This window comes from Hyperolius riggenbachi, chromosome 5 (assembly GCF_040937935.1).
Source record: "Hyperolius riggenbachi isolate aHypRig1 chromosome 5, aHypRig1.pri, whole genome shotgun sequence".
Lineage (NCBI taxonomy): Eukaryota > Metazoa > Chordata > Amphibia > Anura > Hyperoliidae > Hyperolius > Hyperolius riggenbachi.
Window position 1 is genome coordinate 99097882 of NC_090650.1, and position 9562 is coordinate 99107443.

Consider the following 9562-nt stretch of genomic DNA (forward strand, 5'->3'; position numbering starts at 1 on the left):
CCAATGGAGTAGTAGTACAGAGTAGTTCCTCCTATTGGCAGCCTATTGCCTGTTCATTTTAATTAACACCTGTTTGTTAGTTACCGTCAGCTCCAGGCTGGTTGTAAACTACCGAACATCTCACTTACTTTACAAAATGATCAAATCTTTGTAAACTGACACTTATTGAGAAATTTACCACACAAAGTTGGTAATTTATCTCACTAGTTTTTATCTTTTTCATGCGGCCCTAGCGAATTGACATTTGACTACATGTTCAGCAAAATCAGCTGTATTATGCATTAAAGGGAGTCTGAAGTGATACTGAAAAAAAAAAACAGATACTCATCTAAGGAAAGGTAGTGTTCCTGGTCCAGGGTCCTCTGTTCACTTAGGAAGTGGTCCCTTTTTCTGTTGCGAGAGGGAAGACCAGGAGCCCAATAGTGCAGTATCGTTAGTATCCTAACGGCTCAATTTGAGACAATTGAATACTCACAAGGATGGGTTGCAATCCTGCAACCACCATATATATGCCTGTGGGAAAATTAAACCGTTCTAGCTCGGTATCCTGGACTGTTCTGGAACCGGGCGGTCGCTCTCTTCCTGTGGTCCTCTCTACTGGTGGAACGAGTTTCAGCGTAGTAGAGGTCGGCACCTCTGTGGGAGGTGAAGGAATACTGGATAGGGGTTGTGGGGAGGCACCCAAAGATCTATCATAGCAACTTATATATTAAAAAAAGGTTTCTTACCTCTATTGAAGACTCACAAAGGTGGATACAGGGAGTCTCTATTAAAAACCGGTTATACGGTTGACAATGTGTTACACGGGACCAAGCCCGCTTCCTCAGATCAATAGAAAACAGATTACCTTTAAATGAGCACAATGCACGGGCATCATTGTAAAAATTCTGTGTGTTCTGCTCCTGAAAATGGGTCCCTCTGTACTGCGCATGCGCGAGCACCCTCTCTTGCGTATGCACAGTACGGAGCCGCCCATCTTCTCCCGAAACCTCCCTCAGCTCGAGATTTGAACGGAGGAGCCTGCAGGGGAACGAAGGGGCCAGGAGAGAATGGAAGTCTCTATAGGACACAGAGCCTTCCCTGTCCTTAGGTGAGTATCTATTTTTTTCTTCAGAATCGCTTCAGATTCACTTTAATGATATACGTGCGCAGACACACACGGGCACTCAAACATACAGAAATCCACACACTTGTGAACTCACAGTAATTTTTATTTAGCACAAAAAAAGAGAGAGATAGAAATGTTACACAAGTCGAGAAATCTTACAGAGGTACAACTCTATTACCGAGCATTTCTGTGGCTGAAGGTGCATTTGAAAGATTCAATCCTCAGAAATATTGCTGAAAGCATTCCCCTTGTTTCTGCCATGCCATTCTTATTCCATCACAATGCGGTGTGACATGCTATTCTTGTAAGATAGGCATCATTTGCCCTCACTCAGGAAACTAGCAGAAAACCCCAGTTAGATTATTCATTCCCCTCTTTCACAAATGTTCCATGTGCTCTGACATGTGAGGACGGCGCCGCACTTTGCTGTCACCTTTTCCAGTGTTCCATCAGGTTCTTTGTCACCCTCCGCAGAGTTCCATCAGATCACTGTCATTTTGCATAGACAGCACATGTTACAAAAGATCAGCTTTAATAAGACCTCAGTGGGGTCCTGTGTCTTAATGGTGGAAAGACAGAGGCAAAGCAGTGGAACCAAGAATATCAGTACACATTCCCGCTGAGAGGGATCAATGTCATCCCACTCAAATGTCAAAAGACAATAGCAAAGGTATGAGAGGTCCATCTATTCTGTATTGAATTCATTTTTTGCGTGTTTGTTTTCCCCCCTTTTGTTAGCATGCTTCATTGATCCTCGCATTGTCTACACAGCCAGTTATTCTGAAGGCATAAATGAGTTTTCTGATTTAGAAGTCTTTAAGATCGCTTCCCACAGTATCTGACGAGTGTATGGCAATATTGAACCTAAATATCTATGCTAAATTGTTAAGCAGTATTAAAGCATGGATAAAAAATGCTTTTGATAACAGTCAGCAGATTTGCTTCCACACAGACCAAATTAAATACATATTAAAGAGTACCCGAGGCGGATTGTAAATAGATTATAGGACACAGAGGCATGTTCTCTGCCCAATGACATACCTCTGTGTCCTTCGGGTGCCGATTCCAGTCCCCCCTGGGCTCTGCTGTCCCCCCCCCCCCCAAATCTAGCGACAGGCTAGCGACTACTGCATCTGATTGTCGCTAGCCTCCTTTTCCTCCCTTCATCAATAACCTGCTCCCCCGCCTCCTCCATTGCCTCGCTCCCCATCTCAGTATATAATATGTCAGCTTCCATATCCCTCCCGTGTACATGTAATTAAAGCGGAATATAACCCTGCATTTCAACTTTGCTATAATAATAATAATAATCCAAACATTTATATAGCGCTTTTCTCCTGTCGGACTCAAAGCGCTCAAGAGCTGCAGCCACTGGGACGCGCTCAGGAGGCCACCCTGCAGTGTTAGGGAGTCTTGCCTTGAACTCCTTACTGAATAGATACTGACCCTAGCCGGATTCGAACCCTGGTCTCCCATGTCAAAGGCAGTGCCCTTAACCAGTACTCTATTCAGCCACTTTGCTCTAAAACATTATTTACAGCATATTATATGTAACCAGCATTTTTTTTTTTACTAGACCAGCATTGGAATGTGACTCACTCTCTCTCTGTGTCCGGGAGCTCTTGCACAGTCAGAGATTGAGTCACATTCCACACTATTTACATTGTGTTTACTTAAATGTATCTATCTAAACTTCGGCTGTGGCAGCATTTCTCTCCAGGAACTTTAAAGCTCTGTGTGTAACCCTTCCAATGCTGGTCTAGTAAAAAAAATGCTGGTTGCATATATGCTGTAAATAATGTTAGAGCAAAGTTGAAATGCAGGGTTATATTCCGCTTTAAGGTGCCAGGAAATTTGGGTGCAGGGTGAAGCGGACAAAAGTCTCACCCTGCTCCTTCAAAAGTCCCAGCAGCATTAATTACTATTCCCCTTCCAGGCCACTGTGGACTGTGGGGTAAGACATAATTCATCCGCCAGCTGTTGTTGCTGACGGCCGAATATTTTTCATTGTAATTTGGTCTCCATCTCTTTATGGTGCCCAGATTACTGCCTGAGCACCGCTACAGCCACAATTCCTATTACAGCCTATGGCAGCGCCTGGTGCGCCCAAATTTACAGCACCATTTTTACCTGACTCGTCCTTCTCAGTTCAGATGTCCTTTACTGCTTGTTCCCTTCTGGATGTGTTTGGTAAAAGTAAAGTATTCATATGTAATATTTCATACCAACCTGATTAAGAATTTAACACCTCTCTCTCTTCCTCTCTGTATTATAGAGTAGCTATACATTCCTTTTAAGTTTCCTTGTGTTTTTCAGCAGAGTTGGTGACAAAGATGAGCTCTGGGGAGGTCTGTGAACAGCAGAATATTTCTTATCTGGCATGAAAGCTCCTAGAGCAATGGAATATTGCATGCCTGGGAGCTCGGATTCCTAAAGTAAGTTAATTATTTAGAACATAAAGAAATTCTCGTGTCAAGTAAATAATTAAAGGCTTACACATTCAGCACATATAATTAAGCTGGGTGCATAAATTGTATGCGCTCTCTTTCTAGTTGTCGCTAAAGAATTTATTAATATTGGAAAAAAATTAAATGAACTCTTTTTCTACCAGCTGTGTGATTATAAACACTGTCTGCTAATGGATAATTATCTGGGCTTGAAGATGCTCTGCAATGTATAATGCCCCCCTTTTTTAATATAGGCATTATAATATAGCTAATACAAACTAACAATGTACTCTACAATCCAGGCTATAAAGTAAAATTGGTCATTTTAAGACTACCAGCCCCCTTAAAGTGGTATAAAACTTAGCATTTCTTCTTTGCACTAAAAGATTCTTTACAGCAAAAAAAGGTACTACCAGAAATAAAACTTGTAGCAGAACAGCATTCAAACAGTTCAATTCAGCACTTTCTTCATCAGTGGGAAGCTTAGAGCTGCCGAATAGTAGCTGATAAGAAGACAAACAAGATAATGTAAACACTGCTAACAGTGTCTCAGCTGAATACAAGCCAAAAGTGTACATAAAAGAAGACACATTCTCACTGGATACATTGTATTATATACATAAATTACAATGGTATCTTTCAGTGCAGATGAACTGCACTTTGGGAACTTATCATTTGTAAACCGAAAATAATACTTGTGCACAAAAGCAAATATTATAACTGTATGGGTAATAAAAAGTAGGAGAACATGTTTTTACTCAATGTTATGTCAGAGTTTAAGGCCTCTTTAAAGTGCAACTGCAGTGATAAAAGTATATTTTGCAAATATGTTCAGACACACCCCCTAATTAATATTTCAGTTGCATTTCATTATTGATATTGCTTCTGAAACTGGATAGTGAAGCTGCCATACCACCTTGATTGGTGCCTGTTCTGCCATGCTCTCCCACTCACCTCATCCCCCTCCTGCAAACATTTTATCAGTTTGCTTACATATTTTCTGTCAATATAAAACACATCTATTTCAGTGTGCCTTAAGTTTTTTTTTGGCCGAGATGGAAAAATCTGAAAAATGAAAAACTTGAATAGTTTATATTTATTGTTCCAATTGATTCAAATAATAAAAAAAATAGATTGAATTTAAAAGATCTAAAATAATTTTTTTAAAAAAATCCATTGTATGGTGGCCATACACTATTTAAGAAAAATGTTTCATTTCCCTTATTTTTCAATTGTATAAAAAATTTTGAGTTGTAAAAAAATTATTTATTTCAAAGTTTATCTTTTGGTCATGGTAGAAAATTCTAATTGATCTTTAGGACAGCTAAATTGTTTATGGTGCAGTGGTTTATTTTTCAGCCAATACCATCAATCAAGAATATTGATTGAATTTGAAAGATATAAAGAAAAAGGATTATAATATCATCATCACAGATACGGTAAGTGTCCAAGTTTGCTGCCAGGTAAATAGTTCATCCAGATGGTGAATGTGAGTTTCAATGGTTCTTGCTCTGTGCAGTTTATTACTTGTATTGCAAGGTGGATCCAGAGTCCTGTTGCCATGGTTGCAAAGATCTGCAGTCTGATTTTACAGTCAGTTCTGAAAAATTCTTAGTAGCTGGCTGCAAACTGAAATGGAAACATTATTTTTGAAGACTTGAATGGCCTAGGGAGCGTACTAGCAAAAAGGGCTAGTACAGCTAGTAGAATATGGGTAAATTTACTGATAATCTACTATTTTGCAGTGCTAATTCTGATAGTAAAATATTGGTAAATGCTACCAATATTTTACTACAACTAAACCTAACACTATTTTCATACAGAACCCTCCATCTGCCGATGCCAAACCCTAACTACCCCTCCTCTGATGCCTAACCCTAACTACCCCTCTTCTGATGCCTAACCCTATATACCCCTCCTCTTATGCCTAACCCTAACTACCCCCCTCTTATGCCTAACCCTAACTACCCCCCCTCTTATGCCTAACCCTAACTACCCCTCCTCTAATGCCTAACCCTAACTACCCCTACTCTGATGCCTAACCCTATCTACCCCTCCTTTGATGCCTAACTCTAACTACCCCTCCTCTGATGTCTAACCCTACCTACCCCGCCTCTGATGCCTAACCCCAACTACCCATCCTCTGATGCCTAACCCTAACTACCCCGACTCTGATGCCTAACCCTAACTACCCCTCCTCTGACGCCTAACCCTATCTACCCCTCCTCTGATGCCTAACTCTAACTACCCCTGCTCTGATGCCTAAACCTATATACCCCTCCTCTTATGCCTAACCCTAACTACCCATCCTCTGATGCCTAACCCTAACTACCCCTACTCTGATGCCTAATCCTAACTACCCCTCCTCTGACGCCTAACCCTATCTACCCCTCCTCTGATGCCTAACTCTAACTACCCCTCCTCTGATGTCTAACCCTAACTACCCCTCCTCTTATGCCTAACCCTACCTACCCCTCCTCTGATGCCTAACCCTAACTATCCCTACTCTAATGCCTAACTCTAACTACCCCTCCTCTAATGCCTAACTCTAACTACCCCTCCTCTGATGCCTAACCCTATCTACCCCTCCTCTGATGCCTAACTCTAACTACCCCTCCTCTGATGTCTAACCCTAACTACCCCCCCTCTTATGCCTAACCCTAACTACCCCTCCTCTGATGCCTAACCCTAACTACCCCTACTCTGATGCCTAACCCTAACTACCCCTCCTCTGACGTCTAACCCTATCTACCCCTCCTTTGATGCCTGCCTCTAACTACCCTTCCTTTGATGCCTAACTCTAACTACCCCTCCTCTGATGCCTAACCCTAACTACCCATCCTCTGATGCCTAACTCTAACTACCCCTACTCTGATGCCTAACCCTAACTACCCCTCCTCTGACGCCTAACCCTAACTACCCATCCTCTGATGCCTAACCCTAACTACCCCTCCTTTGATGCCTAACCCTAACTACCCCTCCTTTGATGCCTAACTCTAACTACCCCTCCTCTGATGCCTATCCTTAACAACCCCACTTCCGATGCATAACATTAACCACCCACTTCGATGTCTAACTAACTTAAAAAAAATCTCAGAGGCCTAACCTTAAAATAACCCCCCCCCCCCCAAAAAAAAAAAATTGTTTTACTACTTCCTACTAGGGAATGTTTTTTTCAATTTAAGGTTTATGATTGTAAATTGTCTGGCACTATCAAAGGAATCTCCATTCATTACCTTCACCCTATCACCCGTGATACATTGATACAATAAAACAATTTTTCTTTTTTCATTTTATGATCTGATCTAATAGATTGTCCTGGGTCTACCAGTATTTAGTGCATACCGAGGGCACTCCGCAACCTGGAAAAAAATCTTTTCACTTGGATAACAGAGAGAAGTCCCACCTGTGCTCAGAACAAAGGCAGTTCCCATGTAATTACTGCCTACCACCTTGCTTGTTATAAGTTCTGACTGTTGGGACTCATCATCAAAGTCACGCTTTCTAAACTTGTGTTGTATGACAGATGGGACATGGCTGTGAAGATGTGACAGATCTGACTGGTATCTGACAAGTAAGTTGTGCCTTCTTCTGCACGGATACAGAATGTTGTGATGCCAATTAGCAGAATGTGTATCAGTCAGATGGGGATGCTATGCCCAGCCAAGCAAAACTTTCAGAAATTGATAGTGCTATGAGAGCCCTTTTGCGGCATCATACGAAACATATGGTGAGAGATTTAATTCAATAAGATTTCTGATACCCCCTTCTGGGCACCTACATACGCATGAGGGAGGCATTGACATTGTTGGGAATGGACATTTTTTCATGGCTTGCCTGACCTGCTATGACTGCAGAACTGTGGCAATAGCATACATACCTACTCTTTGTAATGTAACTATTCTAGGGAATTTTACCTTAAAGTGGGATAATCTCTGACATGACATTCAATAAAAATGTGTTTCCTACGTTTTATTACCCATAAAGTTACCACATTTGCTTTTGTGCACAAGTAATATTATCTGTTTACAAATTGTTAGTTCCCAAAGTCCAGTTTACCTGCTCTGAAACTGCCATTGCATTTTCTTGCATAGCTGCTGAACTTATATATTAACCATTTCATCCTGTGGGTATTTTTCATTTTATGGACAAGAGGAATTTTCACATTTCAGAGCTCCTCGTGTTCATTCCCCAATAACTTTATCACTACTTATCACAATGAAATTATCTATACCTTGTTTTTTTCACCACCAATTAGGCTTTCTTTGGATGGTACATTATGCTAAGAATTATTTTATTCTAAATGGATTATAATGGGAATAATAAGAAAAAATGGGAAAAAAATAATTATTTCTCAGTTTTCAGCCATTATAGTTTTAAAATAATACATGCTACCATAATTAAAATCCACACATTTTATTTGTCCATTTGTTCCGGTTATTGCAATGTTAAAATTATATCCCTAGTATAATGTATGGTGATGATATTTTATTTGGAAATAAAGGTGCATTTTTTCAGTTTTACATACATCGCTAATTTGTATCCCATAATTTAATAATAATATGTCCTCTTGACATATATATTAAAAAAAAGTTTATTCCCCAAAGTCAGTAGGTGTCATTTTACTATTTGGCCACAAAATGTCACCACTGAGTACAGTAAATCCTATTTGCGTACAATAAGTACGTAATAGGAAGTAATGTGTTGCTACATTGTAACTAGGGAAGTGACGCAGGCATCAATGGAAGCCTGCGATCATGGTGGCCTAGAGGGGAGATTAATGAATGGGAACTTTGTTCCCAATAATAAATCTAACGATCGGCGGCGGTAAGCGGTGGAAATCGGCGACGGCTCTATTTAAGAATGAACACTTTTTTTGAACTAAAACAGTGTTCATTCTCGGCGGACATGTACGGATTGGCACAGGGGACTTTTGTCCCCTGCAGCCAATCCCTCCTGTTGCCGGTAACAGCACGGGCATCTTCCTGCACGATCATGCACACAGCCCCCCACGTCCCAGCAGGAAAAAATGGTTAAAATCTATCTAATGATCACTTCTCAGCTGTCTGCTTCTACAGCAGAGAGAGATAATTTTTCAGCACAGCTAGGAATGTATCAGAGTCAGACAAAGAAATGTAAACATAAGATAATGTTATCACATCTTCGGATGCGGCCAGAAGCTGCCCACTGAAGCAATGAGCTTTTCACTGAAGAACAAAGGGCTTAATTCATCAAGCGGCATCTTAATGAGCCGTAGTGCGCTCTATGCTCACCTTACGTAGCAGTGTGCACTGCCATGTAAGGAGTTTGCCTTCCTTAGTTACGCACATTGCTTCCTTAGCAATGCGCAAATCAATGCGCGTAACATTAACTGCAGGTGGCCCTGCTTCTGTGAAGTATCGCTACCACGATACTTCACTCGCGGCCGCTACTGTATTAATTTACATAGCAATATAAATTAATACAGTAGCGGCAAGTGAAGTATCGCGGTAGCGATACTTCACAGAAGCAGGGTCACCCGCAGTTAATGTTACGTGCATTGCTTCGCGCATTGCTAAAGAAGCAATGCGCATAACTAAGGAAGGCACATTCCTTATATGGCAGCACGCACTGCTATATAAAGTGTGCATAGGGTGCACTAGGCTCATTAAGCCACACTGGTTAATGAATCAACCAGATCGCGGATCGCTCAAACTCTGTCTTATCACGTGAACGACAGTCTGTACACACGCCCAATTTGGCGTGCGGACAACTGAACGACGGGACGTTCAAACGACCCGTCATTCGCAAAAATCAGACCTGTGTATGGGCCTTAAGGCTACTTAGCAAAAATAGCAAATATGGATTAAAATCATACAAGGCTCCAAGCAGAGCAATACATTTAGCCCCCCCCCCCCCCCCCCCCCCAGCCACACTGTTGAAAGGATGTGTCCATAGCATACAGTATCTCACAAAAGTGAGTGCACCTCTCACATTTTTGTAAATATTTTATTATATCTTTTCATGG

The 9562-nt window shown here is 41.2% G+C and overlaps 1 long non-coding RNA gene across 1 annotated transcript; it reads left to right on the top strand.

Annotated features, from left to right (window-relative positions):
* Positions 1–3456: 3456 nt before the first annotated feature.
* On the top strand, positions 3457–7178 carry LOC137519690 (uncharacterized). The gene is made up of 4 exons (XR_011021084.1): positions 3457–3543; positions 4915–4994; positions 6868–6989; positions 7082–7178. It is a non-coding gene; the product is annotated as an uncharacterized lncRNA (long non-coding RNA).
* Positions 7179–9562: the final 2384 nt, after the last annotated feature.